A 20,164-nucleotide genomic window follows, 5' to 3' on the forward strand; every position below is an offset into this window, starting at 1 on the left:
GGCAGGGCCTCAGGCGACCACCCAGAACTGTACACCCCGCCGCTCTCCCACTCCGGGTGCCCACACAGCTCTGCTGCCGCCTCCGCAGGCCTGCCTGCAGCCTGCATCCACATCGCTGTCTGCTCGTCCTCCCCAGCCCCACTCCATCGCCACGACACCCCCACCCTGCTGCCGGCTCCTGGGCGCCCAAGCTGCACAGGCGGGTGTGAATTCCTCCAGGGGAAGAGCCCACGGTTGTTCCTTTCCCCAGGGGCCCTGGGCCCCACTTCCTGCCTCGCAGCCCCCCACAGCGTGGCCCTGTCTGTGGACCAGGGGATCAATGGCTTCTCTGTTCTCTGGAGGGAAAGCACTTCACCCTGGGTGGGGGCTCCGCCGGGGAGACAGGGAGCAGCCCTCGGTGCTCAGGCCCCGTGTTGAGAAGCGGGGTGCTGTGCTGGGTGGCGAGCCAGTCTCTGGAGGGGGAGACTAAAAAGCTCTGTGGGCCCTGCTCCCAGCCAGCCTGGGCCCCTCGGCCCCCTCCCGGCCTCTGGGCCTCCCTCCCTGGGAGTCCTGTCGCCACGCAGACACCTTCACAGCCACTCCTGCCTCGCTGAGCGCAGCCAGGCCGGTGAGTCAGCGGGGAATCCCGGCACCACCGCTGGGTGACAGTTCCGCTGACACCTACGGAGTGGGGTGCCCGGCCCCTCCCAGCGGAGGGTGAGAGAAACACCCGCTCCCCCACCCCCATTTCCTGCTCCCTGCGAGGGGGCCTGGCAGTGGGAGTGGGAGGAGCCCTGGGAGAGGCTGCGGCAGGGCCTGCGCCTGCTTCTGCGGCCTCTCTGGGCCTCCGGCCTGACCCTTGTCCGTGGGGGAGGTGGGAGCATGTCCACCACGGCCGCCCGCTCTTGCCCAGCGACCGTCACCCCGGAGCCTCCGTGCCCCCAGGGCCTCTGTCACCCTCTGTCTCCGGCCCAGGCACCCCCACTACATGCTGCTCTGCACCCCAGGAAGCACTGGGTCAAGGTCCTCCCTGTGAGGAGGGAGGAGGGCAGGCCAGAAGGGGACTGGCCTGAAAGCCTGCAAGGGGGCAGAAAGGACAGACAAAGGCTGCTCCCAACAGGACATCCTGTCCCTTCAGAATCCCAGCCAGGTCCCCACAAACCCGCCAGACCGGTTAGCGGCCACCTCACTGCTGCAGCTGCCTGGGGGAGGGGGGGGGAGGGGGGGAGGGGGCCTGTGGGATCCCACTGGTGGCAGAGGACCGCTGGTCTGTCTCCCGGGACTGGACGGCCTGCTGAGTGCCACCACCCATGACTCCGTCCCCTACAGCCTGACTCCGGCCCAGGTAGGACGCCCTTCTAGGTGTAGGTGAGGAGTGAGGGGAGGCTGGGTGTCTGGCGCGCCTCACCCACTGCCTCAGGTGGGCTCCAAGGCCGGGGCAGAGCAGGCCGGATCTGGGAGTTCCAGCCCAGGGTCCAGGCGCACTCACAGGATTGGAAGGAGGACCTCCTGGGGATGTCAGTGAAGACTGACATCACGGCCCATCCTGGAGAGCTCACAGCACAGAGTGACCGGGAGACCCTTCCTCGGGCCAGAGCGCAGAGCGATGACTCCGAGATCCCACGGCCCCGACAGCTGCTCAGCCCAGGCAGATGGAGAAGGCTGCCCTTAGGGCACTGACGGCTGAGCAGGAGTTGACTACCCGGAGAAAGCACGGCTCACTTGTTCTGTTCTCCCTCCTCCTCCCACCCCTACACAAAAGCCCCTCAGGACCCGGAGGCAGGTGCACCTGTGCATGGACCTGCCGGGACCAGGAGGCAGGTGCACCTGTGCATGGGCCTGTCGGGACCAGAGGCAGGTGCACCTGTGCATGGACCTGCCGGGACCCGGAGGCAGGTGCACCTGTGCATGGGCCTGTCAGGACCGGGAGGCCGGTGCACCTGTGCATGGGCCTGCCGGGACCCGGAGGCAGGTGCACCTGTGCATGGACCTGCCGGGACCAGGAGGCAGGTGCACCTGTGCATGGGCCTGTCGGGACCAGAGGCAGGTGCACCTGTGCATGGACCTGCCGGGACCCGGAGGCAGGTGCACCTGTGCATGGGCCTGTCAGGACCGGGAGGCAGGTGCACCTGTGCATGGGCCTGCCGGGACCCGGAGGCAGGTGCACCTGTGCACGGACCTGTCGGGACCGGGAGGCAGGTGCACCTGTGCATGGACCTGTCGGGACCTGGAGGCAGGTGCACCTGTGCATGGACCTGTCGGGACCCGGAGGCAGGTGCACCTGTGCATGGGCCTGTCGGGACCAGAGGCAGGTGCACCTGTGCATGGACCTGCCGGGACCCGGAGGCAGGTGCACCTGTGCATGGGCCTGTCAGGACCGGGAGGCAGGTGCACCTGTGCATGGGCCTGCCGGGACCCGGAGGCAGGTGCACCTGTGCACGGACCTGTCGGGACCGGGAGGCAGGTGCACCTGTGCATGGGCCTGTCGGGGACCCAGAGGCAGGTGCACCTGTGCATGGGCCTGTCAGGACCCGGAAGCAGGTGCACCTGTGCATGGGTGTGTCAGGACCGGGAGGCAGGTGCACCTATGCATGGACCTGCTGGGGACCCGGAGGCAGGTGCACCTGTGCATGGACCTGTCAGGACCCGGAGGCAGGTGCACCTGTGCATGGGTGTGTCGGGACCTGGAGGCAGGTGCACCTGTGCATGGGCCTGCCGGGGGGGGGGGGGGGGGGGAGACCCGGAGGCAGGTGCACCTGTGCATGGACCTGTCAGGACCGGGAGGCAGGTGCACCTGTGCATGGGCCTGTCAGGACCCGGAGGCAGGTGCACCTGTGCATGGGCCTGATCCCGGCCAGCACAGAGGCCTGCCCCCTCTCCTCGGCTCTCTCGGGCTCTGTGCTGAGCACATCCATTCCCTCCCAGCTCCTGCCTCTGGGTTGCTGGCAACGCTGGCTTCTGTGGAGTCCCTGGGCCAGGACAATACACACTCATGAGTACCCAGAGGGCCGTCTGGCTATTTCCGCGGCATCACAGGTAGACACGTGCTTGGTGTTACCTGGGCAGGTATCCAGAGCCCCTCCGAGTTCAGGTTTGAAATGCCCCTCTCTATGGTTCAGGCAAGGAAGGTGTTTGGGGAACAGACCCAGAAGCCCATCCATTATTTAGAAAGAAGACTGAAAAGACGTGACCACACAAATCCCCTGGGGTTTATGGAAATGGCTTGAATGGTTACCCCTCCTTGCCTCCTCCCCCTCCCCCAACTGAACCACTCCTTGGCAAACAGCAGCTCCAGGCTGTAGCTCAGGGCTGCTGAGGCTGAGGGAAATGGGGTCTCGGCCACAAAGCCAGGCAGGGGGCCTGGGACAGAGGCCGCTCTGGGCAGAAGATGAAAAGCAGACACCTACCCACCGGCTGCGCCAAGAGTTCACGGGAGGCCAGGATCAGATCCAGGAACGGGTGCCCTCCGGCCCCCCACTATCGGTGGCTTCGTTTCATTCCCCTGCACCTGGCGCCTCCTGTGCTCCGGCCCGCCCCCCTTCACCTTGCTCGGAGGGCCCTGCCCTGAGCAGCTGTCTCTGCATACACTCTTGCCAGGCAGCGGGGACAGACAGGCGGGCTCTTCCTGGACAGCACAAATAGCTGCCAGTGGTCTGCAGACTCATCAGTCCACAGAGCCAGATATCAACAGGACAACGACGGACATTTCTTTGGAGAGCCGAATTTTTTAAACTTAAACTTCTTCTAACGCCACTTCTTCAAAATAGACTCGCCCAGGCCGTGGTATTTTGTGGAAGAGCCACACTCCAGGGGCCAAAGAGCCGCATGTGGCTCGCGAGTCGCAGTTTGCCGACCACGGGCTTAGACCACCCGGCAAGAGGGGCCGGATGGGAAGGTAGGCGACGCCCCAGAGATTAAAGCTAGAAGGGCCCAGGGGAACCCAGAGCTCAAGGCTCCCTGATTCCCTGAATTTTAGAGATGAAGACCCTAAGCCAGCCGTGGGCAAACTACGGCCCGCGGGCCGGATCCGGCTGTTCTATCCGGTTCTCTTGCTCTCCCCTCCGCTCCTTTACTTTGAATTTATATTAGTTCACACAAACACTCCATCCATGCTTTTGTTCCCGCCCTCCGGTCCAGTTTAAGAACCCATTGTGGCCCTCCAGTCAAAAAGTTTGCCCACCCCTGCTAAGCGCAGAGAGAGACACGGACAAGCCCAAGGTCACACAGCCGTGGGCCCTGCCCTGGGCTGCTTTCTGAGCCTCGTTCAGTCAACCACCACCTCCGAGCAATCCTCTGAGGCTAGCCTCTGGAAAGGAGGTTCAGGCACCTAGGGGACGCCCTGATGGAAACTGAACTCCGCCCCCAGAGGCTAGCGAGCTCGGGGGCTCCCCATCCTTCGGCTGCCCGCCCCCCGCCCCCCACGCTTTCCTCTGTTGTTAAAGGCGGGAGGGACACAGTCTAACGGCCATCACCCGGGAAGACTCAATGCAGAGAGGAAGGAGACGAGTGGGGGAAACAGTGTGAGGGACTGGGGAGCGGCAGGCACAGCCGGGAGGTGGGGGAGACCAGGGGGAAGGTCACCCCACCCGGCAGGTCGAGCGAGAGGAGCACGGTCTGGGAGCCTGGGCCTGCCACCGGCCCCTGCGACCTGACACGTTCAGCTATCCTGCCTTTTCCTTCCCATTTCTCCTTAGAAAACAGACACCCGGGGAGAATGGAGAGAGCGCGAGAAAGGGAAAGAAAATAGAAAACGCCCAGGACCCCTCCAGGAAACGATGAACCATTCACATCTGTCCGGCCTTTCTCTTCCTCTGTCCAAACACGGGGTCAGCCCGCGCCTCGCGCTCCATTTCACTGCGCTCGAGAAGGTCACCATTTCCCTCCATTGAACGTTTTCCAGCCCCATCTTCCCCCGTGACCGTGGAGCTGTCCCTGTGCCTGGCCTGCGTGAGTGTACGCGACCGGTTCCCTGCTGGTGGCCGTTAGACTGTGTCCCTCTTCTCGCTGAGAACATTCCAGCAGCTGGGGGACCCCAGGCAGCACCGTGCTGGAGCCTGGGGCTCCTGACGCCTGCGCCCATCTGCACCCCCAGAGGCAAAGCTTTATGCGAAAGTTGGGGCGGGGAGTACGGAGTGGGCCCTGCCCTCAGCTCTCAAGCAGTGACTGACTCCCAGGGACTCTCACACGCGAAGGGATAAATGCAGATTCCTAGGCCCCGCCCAGAAATTCTGGCTGGCTGGGTCCAAGGTCAGGCCCAGGAACCTGTATTTATTATTATTATTATTGTTATTGATTTCAGAGCAGAAGAAAGAGGGAGAGAGACAGAAACATCCATGATGAGAGAGAATCATGGACGGGCTGCCTCCTGCAAGTCCCCCACTGGGGATCGAGCCCACAACCCGGGCATGTGCCCTTGACCGGAATCGAACCTGGGACCTTTCAGTTCGCAGGCCGACGCTCTACCCACTGAGCCACACCGGCTAGAGCAGAACCTGCAGACTGAGCGAGTCCCACCTCAGCCAACGCCAGGAGATCCGGGTGCTGGGGACACCGCCCACATTCAGAGGCCGGGCTCCCGGACGGGCCTGCAGGGCTTCTCCCGAGTGAGCAGAGCGGTCCAGCTGCAGGTTCCTGGGCTCCGTCCCCAGAGCTTCTGATTCAGGCTGGGGACACCCAGAGGTTCTGATTCGGGCCGGGGACACCCAGAGGTTCTGATTCGGGCTGGGGACACCCAGAGGTTCTGATTCGGGCTGGGGACACCCAGAGGTTCTGATTCGGGCTGGGGACACCCAGAGGTTCTGATTCAGGCCGGGGGCTCCCAGAGCTTCTGATTCGGGCCGGGGGCTCTCAGAGGTTCTGATTCGGGCCGGGGACACCCAGAGCTTCTGATTCGGGCCGGGGACACCCAGAGGTTCTGATTCGGGCCGGGGACACCCAGAGGTTCCGATTCGGGCGGGGGACACCCAGAGGTTCTGATTCGGGCCGGGGACACCCAGAGGTTCTGATTCGGGCCGGGGACACCCAGAGCTTCTGATTCGGGCCGGGGACACCCAGAGGTTCTGATTCGGGCCGGGGACACCCAGAGCTTCTGATTCAGGCCGGGGGCTCTCAGAGGTTCTGATTCGGGCCGGGGACACCCAGAGCTTCTGATTCGGGCCGGGGACACCCAGAGGTTCTGATTCGGGCCGGGGACACCCAGAGGTTCTGATTCGGGCCGGGGACACCCAGAGGTTCTGATTCGGGCCGGGGACACCCAGAGGTTCTGATTCGGGCCGGGGACACCCAGAGCTTCTGATTCGGGCCGGGGGCTCCCAGAGCTTCTGATTCGGGCCGGGGGCTCTCAGAGGTTCTGATTCGGGCCGGGGACACCCAGAGGTTCTGATTCGGGCCGGGGGCACCCAGAGGTTCTGATTCGGGCCGGGGACACCCAGAGCTTCTGATTCGGGCCGGGGACACCCAGAGGTTCTGATTCGGGCCGGGGACACCCAGAGGTTCTGATTCGGGCCGGGGGCTCCCAGAGCTTCTGATTCGGGCCGGGGGCTCTCAGAGGTTCTGATTCGGGCCGGGGACACCCAGAGGTTCTGATTCGGGCCGGGGGCACCCAGAGGTTCTGATTCGGGCCGGGGGCACCCAGAGGTTCTGATTCGGGCCGGGGGCACCCAGAGCTTCTGATTCGGGCCGGGGACACCCAGAGGTTCTGATTCGGGCCGGGGACACCCAGAGGTTCTGATTCGGGCTGGGGACACCCAGAGGTTCTGAATCGGGCTGGGGACACCCAGAGGTTCTGATTCGGGCTGGGGACACCCAGAGCTTCTGATTTGGGCTGGGGCACCCTAAGGTTCCGTATCTCTAACCCGTTCTCAGGTGTCGCTGCTGTACTGGCTCATGGCCCACACTTGGGAACATGGAACTCAACTCACGTGGGCACCATGGACAGGTGTGGGCAGGTGGGCACTTCGATGGATAATCAGCCAGAACTGAGTTAGCTCTTCCTATGCCTCAAACACTGCCCCGGCCACCAAGGTGTGGCCTGTGGGCCACGTCACCGGGAGCTGACCTGGGCCCCTGCCTGAGCGGAATCGGCATCGGTAAGTCCCCAGGTGACCTGTGTCCCCATTAAAGAAGCACTAGGCTGCGTCCTTGACACGCATCATCCCTGCCGTCCCCCCACTTCCCGCCCCCCCCCGCCCCTCACGCTCCCAGAGCAGCTCAACGACTCCTCTGAGGACTCGGGTGGGCACTGCCGCCGAGAGGCTGAAGGACTCGCCAGTAGGAGCTGCCACAGGAAGCCATGGGTCCAGCTCAGAGCCTGAGCGCCTCCCCCCTGCCTCTCCCCCTCCCCCCCCCCCCGCATCACAACGCTCCCCAAAAGCCACTCCTCCAGGTGGGCTCCAGCGCGCCACTTCACTGAGATCTAGGAGGCCGGGGCTGGCTGGCCAGATGCTCACCCGGCTGGCTGTGCCCACGCCTCCCTCCCGGCCCAGGCCCACTCGTCCCGGGAACAGACAGGGCACAGGGCCTGGGGGTCGCGCCTCCGGAGCCCGCAGGCTCTGCGGACGCAGCCGGGGCAGGAAGTGGGAACCGGGAACTGGGGCAGAGCAACCGGAGCCCGGTTGGTCTGAGGACATTCTTTTCTCGCAGCCAGACGCAGGTCCGCGTGCCTCCTGGAAGGAAGCAGAGAATGGCTGGGCTGGCCGACCAGCCGCCCCTTTCAACCTCCCAGCCGCTGCCACTTGCAATTACGACTTCAGAGGCGCCTATAATTTATACATCCCAGGACGCACCGCTCCAGCTGCTTTATGATGGAGTTCACTGCCCCACGGGGCTCAAACTTCCATCAAGTGCTGAGCAGATGGTGGGCTGTGTGCCCGGCTGAGTTACCGCCGCCGGGAGCCCGCTCAATGGGTTCACCTGCAGGAGGGAGGGGCCGGCTCTCTAAGGGGCCGAGAGCAGGGCCCGCCGTTAGCCAGCTATTAGACTGTGCAGCGAGCAGGCTGGCAGCAAGGGGTACAACCCGCCGCCCGGCAGGACTGGCGGGGGCAGGTGGGGGGAGAGGAGCCAGCGGCGTGCGCCTGAAAGCCAGCTGCCGAGGCCGGACAGGTGCGGGGTCCGAGGAGGTGGCCCCAAGCCACCGGCGGGCCTGTGTGTGGATGATGACCCACCTCCCGGGCGGGGGAGGCCGTTCCTCTCAGCAACAGGGCCCTTCCTTCGGGAGGAACCTGTCCTCCCTGTGATTTGCAGGGTCTGCAGACCCGACCCAAGGGGGGGGACCGAGAAGGAAGACGCCCGAGAGCAGAGGCCAGACAGTGAGGGCCTGCGTCCCAGCCTGCCAGCCGCACGTACGTGGCTCCTTGCAGGTTCCTTCGGTTCTCCAGGGAAGCTGAGGTCCTGGCCGGCCTTCTGCTATAGAACCCGAATGCCTGCCTCGTCGGGGGGGGTGGGCACCGCCTGGGCACAGAGCCCAGAGCCCGGCGAGTGCCCACGGAGCCGGAGCTGTCACTACTCTTGGCGTTAGAGGAGTTACTACGCACCGAGCACCGAGGGCGAGGCGAACGCCAGGGAGAGCCCGCGGGCGTTGCTGTTGTTACCTTGTGCACCGTCTGTCACCTGTCAGCCATCCCCGGGGATCCCCCGAGGGCCAAGGGGGAATTTTTGCTATTCCCAGCCCAGGCGCTGAGCTGAGGGCCAGCGTGCTGGACGAACCCTGGGAAGGAGGGCAGGGGCTGGGAGTGGCAGGGCTGCCCTCTCTCCACAGTCGGGCTCCTGCCCAAGGAAGGTGCCAGCGGAAGGCCGTTCATTTCAGAGGTCCCCGACCCAAACAACCTCTGAGAAAAACTCCCTGACTTCCAGGAGGATGTGGCTGTTTCCTGGCCCTGGGGCTGGGGCCGACTCCGGCCTTCTCCTCCGCATGTCCTTGGACCCGGGACCTCAGGCCTCAGCGGGGGCTCTGTGCCCCACAGGCCGGGTTCCCGTGGCCGCCAGCCAGGCCCCCTTGGCGGCGCTGGCCGGCCGCCTTCTGCAGCCACCGGGGCAGCTGCCCTGACCGGCGGGGACTAGAGAGGACGGGCGGGGGTCTGGATTGGCCAAGGATGCCGGGGTTCCTGGCTGTGAGCACACGTCCTGACCCCTTCTGGCCATGCACCATCGGACCCACAGGCCATCTTCCCACGGGCACAGGAGGGTCAGAGAGTCTCCGAGGAAAGACAGTGGCTTCCCCCAAAGGCCTCAGGGGAGGAAAAGGTGGACAAAGAGAAGGCAGCCAGTGGAAGACGTGCCAGAGGGAAGGAGACCAAAGGAGCTGGGGAGCAGGGGTCGGCCTCCGGGAGGGCTGGGCAGGAAGGAAGGGGGAAGATGCCAGAGGGCACTGCCAGCCTGAGAAGAGGCCAGAAGCTGGAGGGAGGCCCAGGGCCAGCCTGCCTGGCTGCAGCGGAGACGCGGCCTGGGAAAGGGAGGGCTCTTAGCTCAGCCCCGGCCGGGGTTAAAGAGCAGCGTCACGAGAAGTAACCCCGGGATTAATAACAGCCGGTAACACGTCTTCAGAGCCTGCCTGCGTGTTCCTGGCACTGGGCGGGACTTCCGGGGGGTGTCTCCCCTGATGGCCAGTGTGCCACATCCTGTTAGATCCCCACTTCACCGACGAGGAAGCTGAGGCGCCGGGAGGTTAAGTGATTGCCAAGCAGCAGTGGGCTCCGGCGACGCCCTGTCTCCATGCTACAGGCCACGCCTGCAGGCCTTGCCAGGCTGGGTTTAGAGAGAGGGAGAGCGACCCAGAAGAGGCGGATCAGAGGGACCCGAGGGGTCTGGTCCTGGAGGCACGGTCCTGAGTGGGCGGGGCGGGCAGGTGCTGCCTGCAGGAGGCACCTGGGCGTGACTGGCCCTGAGACGGGAAAGGCCACGGAGTCCCTGCGCTGCGGGGCCCAGGGCGGCCGGAAACTGCAGCGGGACAGCTGTCCAGGCGGCGTGGGCTGGGGCTGCCGTGGGAGCGGCCGCAGGGCGGGCGGAGGGCCTGACGTCACCCCGCCTGCTGAAGGCGGGAACTTGGGAAGCGAAACAAAACATCACCGAACAGCAGCCTGGCCACCGATTCCCAGCGGCCATGCCGGGCGGGCCTCGCCCCCATCGGCGGTCTGCGACCTCTACCCTCTTCTCCGGGGCCGGGCCGGGGATTGGGGGTGGGGTCCCCGGCAGCAAGCGTCCTGCCCCCCAGGCCCAGCTCTGCGCAGAAGCGCACTTGGAGTGAAGCTGATGGGAAGGCAGCGGCTCCCCAGCCAGCGCCCTGGGAATGCTGCCACAGAGCGGCCGACAGCCTCCCCCCGCCCTCCGGAGCAGCAGCCGCGGCTCACCCTTCACCAGGCTCTCCGTGCGTCCGGAGGGACGAGGGGATGTCCTGCGGCGGCTGCGTGGTGAGCTGCCCTTCCTCACCAAACCCAGCCTGGACCCACCTAGTCAGGCTGCCCAGGCGAGTGGGGGAGAGAGGTGTGCGGGGCCCACAACCCCAGGCCGGGCCCTTGTACTCCCCCCACCCCCAAGGCCGCAGAGCAGGAGGGACGGCCTCCAGGCGCTGGCCAGCCAACGGGGTACCGGGCTGGGGCCGGGCACTCACTCTAGGGACCTCCTGCCCAGGTCTGGGTGCAACAGGGTGGGTCCTCGAGTGCGTCCTTGCCACCTGGCAAGCCACGGGCCCACTGGCCTGTCCGGGCGGGTCAGAGGGCAGACGCAGCTCCTGGCCCAGGTTCAGATGCCTGAGCATCCGTGCCCTTCACGCCAGCTCTGGAATCTCCTACGCAAACAGCTCTAGTCCTCGATCAGCAGCGTCCCCCATCGCGTCCCTTGGAGCCCGGGGACAGGCAGTGCGGGGGGGGGGGGGGGTGGAGAACAAGCATCGTTGTTGCTGTTACACAAACAGGGCGCAGAGAGGCTGAGCGACTCATCTGAAGTCGCCCAGCAGAGCCAGGGCCGGAATCCGGGCCCAGCACCCTCACCTGCCTCGTTGTCTCCCTAAAATCACCGTCCTGTGTGAGTGGGCACGCCTGGTCCCCACAGCAAAGGAGGGGGCCCTGCGCAGACCAGCACTTCAGGCCAGAATGGGGAAAGCTGGGCAACTACACAGACATCTGATGAACACACAGGCCCCAGGAGACGGAGAGGGAAGGGGATACAGACCAGCACCCTAAACCTCGCGGCTGCTGGGCTCCAAAGCCTGGCCCTGCCACCTGGAGCCGAGTGCCTAGAGCTCGTTCCTCAACCTCGTCTGTCAAATGGGCTCGTGTGTCCCGCCTCTCGGGCTGGTTACGAGCACTCAGTGAGCTAACGTGTGCGCGGCGCCTGGCATCGGTGTTCAGTAAGTGCTCTTTTGCCATTATTGTTCGTCTTCCGTGAGGATGTGGCTGAGTGAGGGGAACGAGCCACCAACATTTAACAACACACACACCCTCGGGGGCACGGGTGCTGTGCCCCCCCCCACCGTGTCAGAGAGGACAGTCCTGGAAGGCAGTGCAGGGCATCATGGGAAAGGTGGGCTGTGTGGGGCCTGGAGGAGAGGCGGGGCTTCAAACCCTGGCTTCCCACCTACCTGCCTGTCACTGGGCAGGTGGCTCGCCTCTCTGAGCCTCCCGGAGGACCCGGGCTGGCAGGGGCTGGAGGGCGGCCTGCTGCAGGCATAAGGGAGCCCCTCTGTCCTGGGCTGGGTTAGTTCCTCCTCGTTCGCCACACGGAAACAGTTGTTACCACTGCGCTATTGTGTGGCCGAGCAAAGCCTCCCGGAGACAGGCACGTTGGGGCCTTCCCAGATCCGCAGAGCTGAAAGGGTTTGGCAGAAGCCTGGGCGCAGGCCTCTGTCCTGGGGGGGGGGGGGGGTGGCGGGGGGCAGAGGGGCAGCCCGCAGAGCTCACGCCTCACCGGCCTCCCAGCGGGAGCAGCCGTGTGCTGGGAGGTGCAGGGTGGATGGTACATAACGAAGGGACATCAATAATAGATTAACCTCAAGGAAGTCCAGGAACATCCATCATAAATTAATTAATGGCTCAGCAGAGGCAACGGCAAAGGGGCCTCTTCAGGTTGAACGCCTCACCTTACACAGCCCAGGCCCCCCTCCCCTCCCCGCAGCTCCAGGTGGAGGAGTCCGCTTCCCAAACGCAGGTGGAGGCCAGCCCTGTTCCCCCGCCCACCCCCCAGCTCGCCCACCCCTCCAGCTCGCCCACCCCCCAGCTCGCCCACCCCCCCAGCTCGCCCACCCCCCAGCTTGCCCACCCCCCCAGCTCCCCCACCCACCCCCCAGCTCGCCCACCCCCCAGCTCGCCCACCCCCCAAGCTCGCCCACCCCCCCAGCTCGCCCACCCCCCAGCTCGCCCACCCCCCAGCTCGCCCACCCCCCCAGCTCGCCCACCACCCCAGCTCGGAGAGCGCGCAGGTGCTGAGAGGGTTTTGATCAAACCTCCCAGAATAGTAACCTGGGCTGAACTCAGGCAGGCGGCGTTTCAAGGGGTCATGTGGGGAGGAAATGATCAAGCGCCTGGAAGAAGTGTGAGGACTCGGGGACCCCTGAGCAGGTCCTTGGGGATGACAACGGCCTTGCAGGCAGCGCGATCCACCTCCTGGGGATGCCTGAGAGCCCCCACCCCACGCCCACTCCCAGCCTGGACCGCGAGGAGGCCCGGCCACTGAAAAGTCAAGTGTGAGCAATGCATCCCGGGTGGGGCTCCGAGGCTGCTGCTCCCGCTCAGGCCCTCCCTCCTGGCCCCGCTGCACGCCCGCCTCTTACCGACCCAACGACAAATCTCGTCGTGGCTCCCACCTCACCCCCATAACCATCCAAGTTGGTCTCTTCCCTTCCCTCCCCAGGGAGGCTACTGCCCAGCGTCAAGCCCCCTCACCCGCGCCTGCCCTAGCTGCCAGCTGGCCTGCCCCTCCTGTCCCCTGGCACCCCCTGGCACCGTGCCCTCAGGACACTCCAGTGACTGCCCATGTTCTCCACACACCACATGGCCCTGCAGGCGTGCCTCTCGGGGACCCAGCTCCAACCACTTGTGCAATCTTAGCTCTCATTGCTCCCATTTCCGGCACCCAGAGCTCCTCCAGACCACAAATGGTCGAGCTGGCTTCCCCAGACACGCCCCCCCGCCCCCCCACATTGCTCCGCGTCCTCTACAGACACCTGCACGGCCCAGGCTGAAGGCATCACGCCCCCGTCTCCCCCGAGCTCCCTCATCCCAGTCACTAGCCTCCTCTGACCTGCGGCGGCTCTGCCTCTGGAAACTGCACACAGACCGTGTGCCCTCCTCGCATCTTTTCAACAGGCGGTGCGCTCCCCGAGGGCAGGAGCTACAGCTGGTCGGCGCCGGAATGTCCCGTTCGTCGCCATGGCCCCCACGGGTACCGACCCTCGGCAGGTGCTCACGAAATAGGTATCCGCCTGGCTGGTGTGGCCCAGTGGTTGAGAGGTGACCCAATGAACCAAGAGGTCACCGGTTTGATTCCCAGTCAGGGCACCTACCCGGGTTGTGAGTTCAATCGCCAGTAGGGGGCGTGCAGGAGGCATCCAAGCGATATTTCTCTCTCATTGATGTTTCTATCTCTCTAGTCCTCTCCCTTCCTCTCTCTAAAAAATCAATAAAAACATTTTTTTTTAAAAGAAGTATCTGAGTGGAACCATTCCCCAGGGACAGACGTTATTCTACGGACGGATCTGTAAGATCCCGTCCGTGCGGAGGGCAGGGTGCAGGGAAGCTCCCCACATGGAGAAGGGGCGTGGCCGACCGCATCTTCCCTGCAACGCACGCAGGTCACCGGGTCACCGCTTTTCCGGCTGCTCTCGCCAGGATCTCCGCCCTCACCAGGCACGGCCGTTAGGCCGCGGCAGTCTTACAACCACCCAGGTGGGAGGTTTTACTGTCCCATTTCACAGGTGAGGAAACTGAGGAGCCAAAGGCACCGGGACTCAGATCGGGGTCTGTTTGACTCCAGAATCCCACGTGGTAATGCCCTTGGGCTCCAATGCCACCTCCTGTCACCCCAGGGGCCTGTCCCCCGCTGAATACCAGGGCGGGGGGAGGCGTGAGGAGGCACGTGGGGCAGGCACACGTGTACGTGTTTGAGAGCCACGCCTCCAGCCTGGCCTTCCTTCCGAGGACACTGAGGAAGCAGAAAGGCCCCTCTTGTAAGAACCACAACGGGAGAAGTGAAATCCGCTCCCACCGTTCTCTCTGCCAGCCCAGCAGCGCCCCCTCCGCACACCCACGGACACCAGGCCAGCCAGACACAGAAGCCCACCCGTCCCCACACCGCCAGGCGCTCCACACCCCCGCAGCCCTCGCTTCCCACAGACACACTTACGGGCACACGTGGCTTCGCACACGTGCAATCCCCGGGCACCCCTTTGGCGGGCACGGCTCCACGCCTACTCGTCTCAACCGCGATCTTGTGGGGGCTTGGACGCTCCTGCCAAACACCCTCACCTGTGGCCACACGGCCCCACTCCACGTCAGCGTCCCGGACCCCCTGCCCCAGCGGCCAGAAGTCCCCCGGGTCAGGCGGTTTCCGGGGTCTTCCTGGCCTGCACACACGCTCCCCCGTCCAGCCAGCCCAGGCCAGGATCTCCAAGGAAAGAAGAAAATCAAGATAGATCGCCCTGACCACTGGGGAGGTAACCACATCCTCCAGGTCCTGGGCTGGCGGTTCTGAGATTCGTCTTCCCCTGACCACACACTCTCTGATATTTCCCCCGGCGCCACTTGCCCGGCCACGGGAGTGTAATGTAAAGCTCTTCCAGGAAGCAATGGAACTCAGGTGGGGCGCCCGACCAACAGGTGATGAAGCCCTGAGGCCCCCCTCTGGTCCCAGCGGGAGGGCGGGGGGGGGAGTGGCTTCTGCTGACAGGCGTGCCTCCAGCCGTGGCGGGCGGTCCGGCGCTCTCAGCTCTGGTCCCGAGGCCTCTGTCCGGAGAGGCCCGATCCCCGGCACCTGCAGCGGAGCAGCCGGCCACCGTGACTTATGAGCCGAGGAAGGAAAGACTGCCAGGAGCTGAGATAAGCAACTTCTGGAGAAACACGGACTGGGAACAGGACTGAAACAAGTCTCGGCTCGAGCGCTGCTGGCCCTCGATGTCCACCCCGTGGAACTCCCCCGCCTAGCACCCGTGCACGAAGGGAGCAGTCACTCGGCCGAGGCCCCGAGGCCCCCAACCCCGAGGACTCGGACGCAGGCTGCGCTCCGCTCTTGGGCACAGAGGGCCAGCTCCTCCTCTCTGAGCGGCCGCAGCCACCACCCAGCTCTGCGGTGCAGAGTCCCGGAACCCCAGGCAGATGGCAAGGGGTGGCTGCAAAGGGTCCTGGCGCCCCAAACCATCAGGCTGAGCCACAACTCAGAACAAACAGGTGGAGGCGTAGAGGAGGGGAGCTGCGGGGCCTGAACGCTGGCCATTCCCTGCAGGGCGGTCTGAAGCTTCCTCTCAAGGGGCTTACACTTAGGAGAGCCGTCCAGGCAGGAACGGAAGTGCTGGCAGCTCCCGAGGAGGCAGAGAAAGGCGCTGCGGGGCGTGTGCGGGACAGAGCTCCCAGCCCCGCCGCCCACACCGGGACCAATGGCCCAGGAAGCGCTTGCAAGGCCAGGCGGGGCCCAGGCGGCAGCCACCGGGCAGGGCGAGGCCCACAGCGTGGAAACGCCAGCCTGGCGGGGCCGTGTTCCCTTCTGGCCCTTGGCTGGACACTGCGGCCTGGCCACGGGGCAGGCACTCGGCCGTGGGGAGCAGGCTTGGGAAACGGCTGCTGGCCGAGGCAGACACCACGTGGGAAGCTCAAGGAGGGGCTGAGATGAACAGGCTCGCAGGGCAAAGCCTCCCGCAGGTCAGGTCTGCAGTCTGCTGTCCGGCGAGGGCCCTGCTGGCAGGAGGCACGGCAGTCGGCAGCCCCGCTCAGCTTCCGGACCCGGGAAGGCCCTTCGGATGGCAGTGGGCCCACGCCGGGAACTCGTGCCCCACCTGTCGGCCCTCAAGGACCCCTCTGAGGGTGCCCCTCGCCCCTTCTCCTTGCCCACATGTCCGAGGGCATTCCCCCAGGCTCCCCAGTCGCCCTGCCATCCGGCCTCAGTCTCCCTCATGGGCCCACGCAGCCCGAGCCCACCTGGGGGCTCTGACCCACTTTGCGTTCCTCAGGCCACAGTCTCCAAACTGCTGACGCGGCTGCTCCCCACCCCCACCCTCCGAACCCAGAGCCAAAGGGAATTCTCAGGAGAAAAACGCTCATTTCCAAGTCCCCCTCCCACACGGGTACCCCAGATCTGTCAGCACAGACACCTCCAAGCCCTGCGTGGACCCGGAAAGGCACGCCTGCAGCTGAGCCAGGGCCTCCTCCGGCTCCCGCCACTCCCACAGGACCCCACGGTGGCTGCCGCCACGCTCGGGACTCAGCCGCTGACTCACACCGTCCACAGATCCCACTTGTCCCCACCAGAGCCTGTACACGCCGGGCCTCTAATTCCCTAAGACAAGTTCTCGATCTCCCGGCTGCTTCCTCCCCAGTCACATCCTACACCTCCATTCCCCACCCCGGGCTCTTTACCTGACGAGAACCCCGATCCCTGCGCAGCGGTCGCTGTCTGCGAAGGGTTTTCACGTGCGCCGTCCCCATCCCACCCCTAGGACCCCCTGCGACAGAACCCTGGGAGGGGGAGTCACCTGCTCAAGGTCGCACCGCCGAGACTGGAAGTCCAGTTTCCTGGCTCCAAGTGCACTGGACGGTGCCCCAGCTTCAAGCAACCTCAGGAGCACCTTCAAGCACCCACCTTAGCAAGGGAGCCACCACCTCCACCTTGGTGCCCCACACCCTCAACATCATCTTTCTGGGCTCCTCAAGGCCTCCCCCACACTCAGCCCAAGCTCCCCTCATTTATCCTTCTACCCAATTCCACTTCCCCCGGGGGACCACAGAGACCTAAAGATTCCCTCCACCCCCTAAGACGTCCCTGCGGGGGGAGGGGGGTGCCTGCGAGTTGCCCCTCTGTGAAGTACGACCCAGTGACCCTCCCCTGAAGCTTCCCGAAGGCCTCGGGGGACAGACACGGTGCCGGCACACGCCCAGGGCTACAGACGCATCTTTCAAGCGTGGCCCCAATGATGCTCTGGCCCCAAAGGCTTCTAAGCATCCAAGAAGACAGGCAACTCCCAGACACCCTGGACGAACCATCCACCGAGAAGGCTGGGCCTGCGACCGCAGACAGATGGGTGCCACGCCCCTCCCAGCCCGTGGACACAGGTCGCCCCTCGGCCCTGTATGTTTCCCACTGTCGGTGCATGGATAGGGATCGCTGCTGAGACCCCCCCCCCCCGCACCTCCCTTCTTCTCCGAAGATGGATCCAGATTCATGAGCCCAGGTTACTGCCAGGACCTGGACAGACCTCAGCCTGGGCCGCTATCAGGGACCTCGCGGTAGACGCATGTCCTGCTCTCTCTCTCTTACGGCCGTTATAAGGGACACCAGCCTTCACCCAGGCGTCTGCCTTCCCCCGTCCAGTGTCCCCAGCAGGCGTGAAGGGGCCTGGTGGCAGAGGCACTGCCCTTCTTCATCCCCAGCGTGGGAGGACTGCTCGTCCCCTTCCCATCCATCCACCTGGCTCTGAGGGCCACGGGTTCTCCCGCCCAGGGTCAGGCAGCCCCCTGCACCGCGCTGTGCCAAGGCCCTTTCTCACGGCCGCCAAGAGCCCCTGTCATGCTGGGGACACCATGCTCCAAGCCCCAGATGCCATCTCTCCAGACCATGCCAAGGCCGGAGCAATCCACTCGCCAGCAATGGCAGCACTTCCTCCTCCCCTGGCCAGGGGCTCCCCCGGAGCCTGGAAATCAGTCCAAGTGCTGTGCCCACCACCTACCTGCGCACAGGGCTGCGCCGCCCCGCACCTGGGCGGCCACCATCGCACCAGGGTGGCGGCGAGTCTCCTGACAGCTGTGCCCGAAAAACCACGCTGCCTGTGCCAGACCCACACTGCCCACGCCCGTGCCACGGGTGTCACCATCCCCACGCCGGCGCCAGGGGCTCCGCGGAGCCCACACCTGCCATGGGCGCGCGTGGCAGCTGCGCCTCCGCCCGCGGACCCGTCGGGCCGGCCACCGCGCGCCCCAGACACTGCGCCTCCGGCCACGCCGCTCGCACCGCGCCCGCGCCCGCGCCCGCCGGGGGGGCCCCCCTTACCTCCCGCCCTCCGCAGAGCTCGGCCCGCCGCCGCCGCCGCAGCCGCCGCCACCTCCATCCTGGGCTCCCCGAGGCCCCGATTCACTAACGCCGCTTCCGCAGGGCGCCGGCGCCGGCGCGGAGGCCGCCTCCGCCCCCCGGGGGACACCGCGTCCTTTACGTAAACCCCACTCCGCCGCCAGCGGTGACCATGGCGACGACCGTGGGGCGGCAGCGCCCCCTTGTGCCAGGGAGGGGAGCGGCGCCGAGGCCGGAGCTGGTGCAGCCTTCCCCCTGCGCCGCCCTGCGCGTGGGGGCGGTGGGCGCCTGGCTCCCGCCCCGGGCGCGGGCTCCGTGGGCGGCCGGGAGGGGCAGGACGGGCCGCGCTGCCTGCGGGGAAGGGAGCCGCCTCGGTCCCCCTCCTTCAGACCCCGCGTGACCGGGCTTAGCGTGGGAGAAGCAAAAAAGCAAGTAGGATCGCTGGAGGACTGGTTCATGGGGGCGGGCTGGGGGGGACGGGACCGGTTCCACCTCCCCGGGTGACTGAGAGCTCCTGGAGGGGATGGAGCAGGTCACTGTGTCCTCCCCGCACCTCCCCCCACCCCGCCCCATGGAACCCAGCAGGGTGCCGGGCATTCCAAGGGGCACTGGGTCCATTTTGGATTCCTGGTCAAGGCAGAAAATCGCCCGTCCTGTTCCTCTCCACACACGGCCATTCATTCAGGCTGCAAGGCACACCTTCCCTGAGCGCCGCTCCGAGCAGGGAGTGCTGCGTGGGGTCCCCACGCGGGATGTGCTTCACCTGGGGGAGAGGTGGACGGGGAGCTCAGTCCACGGGCACTAGACCATCACAAGGCGGGCGCCTGTGGGAGGCGCTGCGGAGCTTTTCCTGGGCGGAAGGGCGCTTCATCACCCCACTGCCCACCCAGCTGGTCTCCCAGGTGGAAGAGACCTTCGTCAGAGGCAGAAAGGGGGTCGCCTGTGTCTGCAGGGGAAGTGCCGCTGAACGTTCTCTGGACCCTGTGGTCACCCCAGCTTGGTGCAAACTGGGAGCCACCCGACGTGGCGCAGGAGCGGCTGAGTGCAAGGCGCCTGGGACCGGGTCTCAGCCGGAGACATACCGGGGCCCAGAGCTGCCTTCCTGTCTCTGGGAGAAGCCCCGGAGCTACTTCTGAAGGAGCTCTGTGTCACCTGTGGGGATTTTGATGTCAAACTGCCGCTTCCATACAAAAAGAAAATGGGGGTGAGAGTCCAGACAAATACTGGGTGGGGCCCCTCAGGGGATTCAGGGAAGAGCTGAGCCCTCCCCCCACCTGGGGTCCCCCGAGGCTCAAACGACTGACAGTAGCGTTAGCAGTTTAGGGACCGTCTTTCCAGGTCATTGCAATTAACCGGAATCGAGACATGTCCCTTGGTCCAAAGGTTTCAATCCCCAGAAGGAGAACCTTGACCCTGGCCAGGTGGTTCCATTGGTTAGAGCATCAGCCAGCAACACCAAGGCTGCAGGTTCAATGCCACATACGGGAAGCAAGCAACGAATGCACAAACAGCACATTGATCCCCCCTCCTTCCTCTCTCTCTCTCTCTCTCTCTCTCTCTCTCTCTCTCGTTTCCTCCATCTCTCTAAAATCAATCAATCAATAAAAGATTTTATAAAAAGCCCTCGCCGACTTGGCTCAGTGGATAGAGCGTCAGCCTGCAGACTGAAGGGTCCCAGGTTCGATTCCAGCCAAGGGCACATGCCTGGGTTGCGGGCTCGATCCCCAGTAGGGGGTGTGCAGGAGGCAGCCGATCCGTGATTCTGATTCTCTCTCATCATTGATGTTTCTATCTCTCTCTCCTTCTCCCTTCCTCTCTGAAATCAATAAAGAAATATATTTTTTAAAAAAAGATTTTATAAAAAGAACCTTAATGGCCCAGCGTGGGCCGGGGTCAATCAGCTACGGCCAGGGGAGGGGGTGCCATGTAATACAAACATGGCGGCCCATTCCTGCGGGAGGGAGGGGAGTTCTCAGAGGAGGAACCG

At 65.0% G+C, this 20,164-nt stretch overlaps 1 protein-coding gene across 9 annotated transcripts in view; it reads right to left on the reverse strand.

Moving 5' to 3' along the window:
• Positions 1 to 18,396, reverse strand: part of DAGLA (diacylglycerol lipase alpha) — a 62,908-nt gene extending 44,512 nt beyond the window's left edge. For 3 of the 9 annotated variants that reach the window (XM_080642597.1, XM_080642600.1, XM_080642591.1), the window contains exon 1: positions 18,160 to 18,395. The gene's annotated coding sequence lies outside the window, so the exon portion shown is untranslated. Of the gene's footprint in view, positions 1 to 15,437; positions 15,478 to 16,648; positions 16,771 to 17,839; positions 18,066 to 18,159 lie in introns of those variants that run through there. The other 6 variants (XM_080642598.1, XM_080642593.1, XM_080642592.1 and 3 more) reach the window with 5 other exon arrangements.
• Positions 18,397 to 20,164: the final 1,768 nt, after the last annotated feature.

Source organism: Plecotus auritus (genome assembly GCF_963455305.1).
Source record: "Plecotus auritus genome assembly, chromosome: 9".
Classification (NCBI taxonomy): Eukaryota; Metazoa; Chordata; class Mammalia; order Chiroptera; family Vespertilionidae; genus Plecotus; species Plecotus auritus.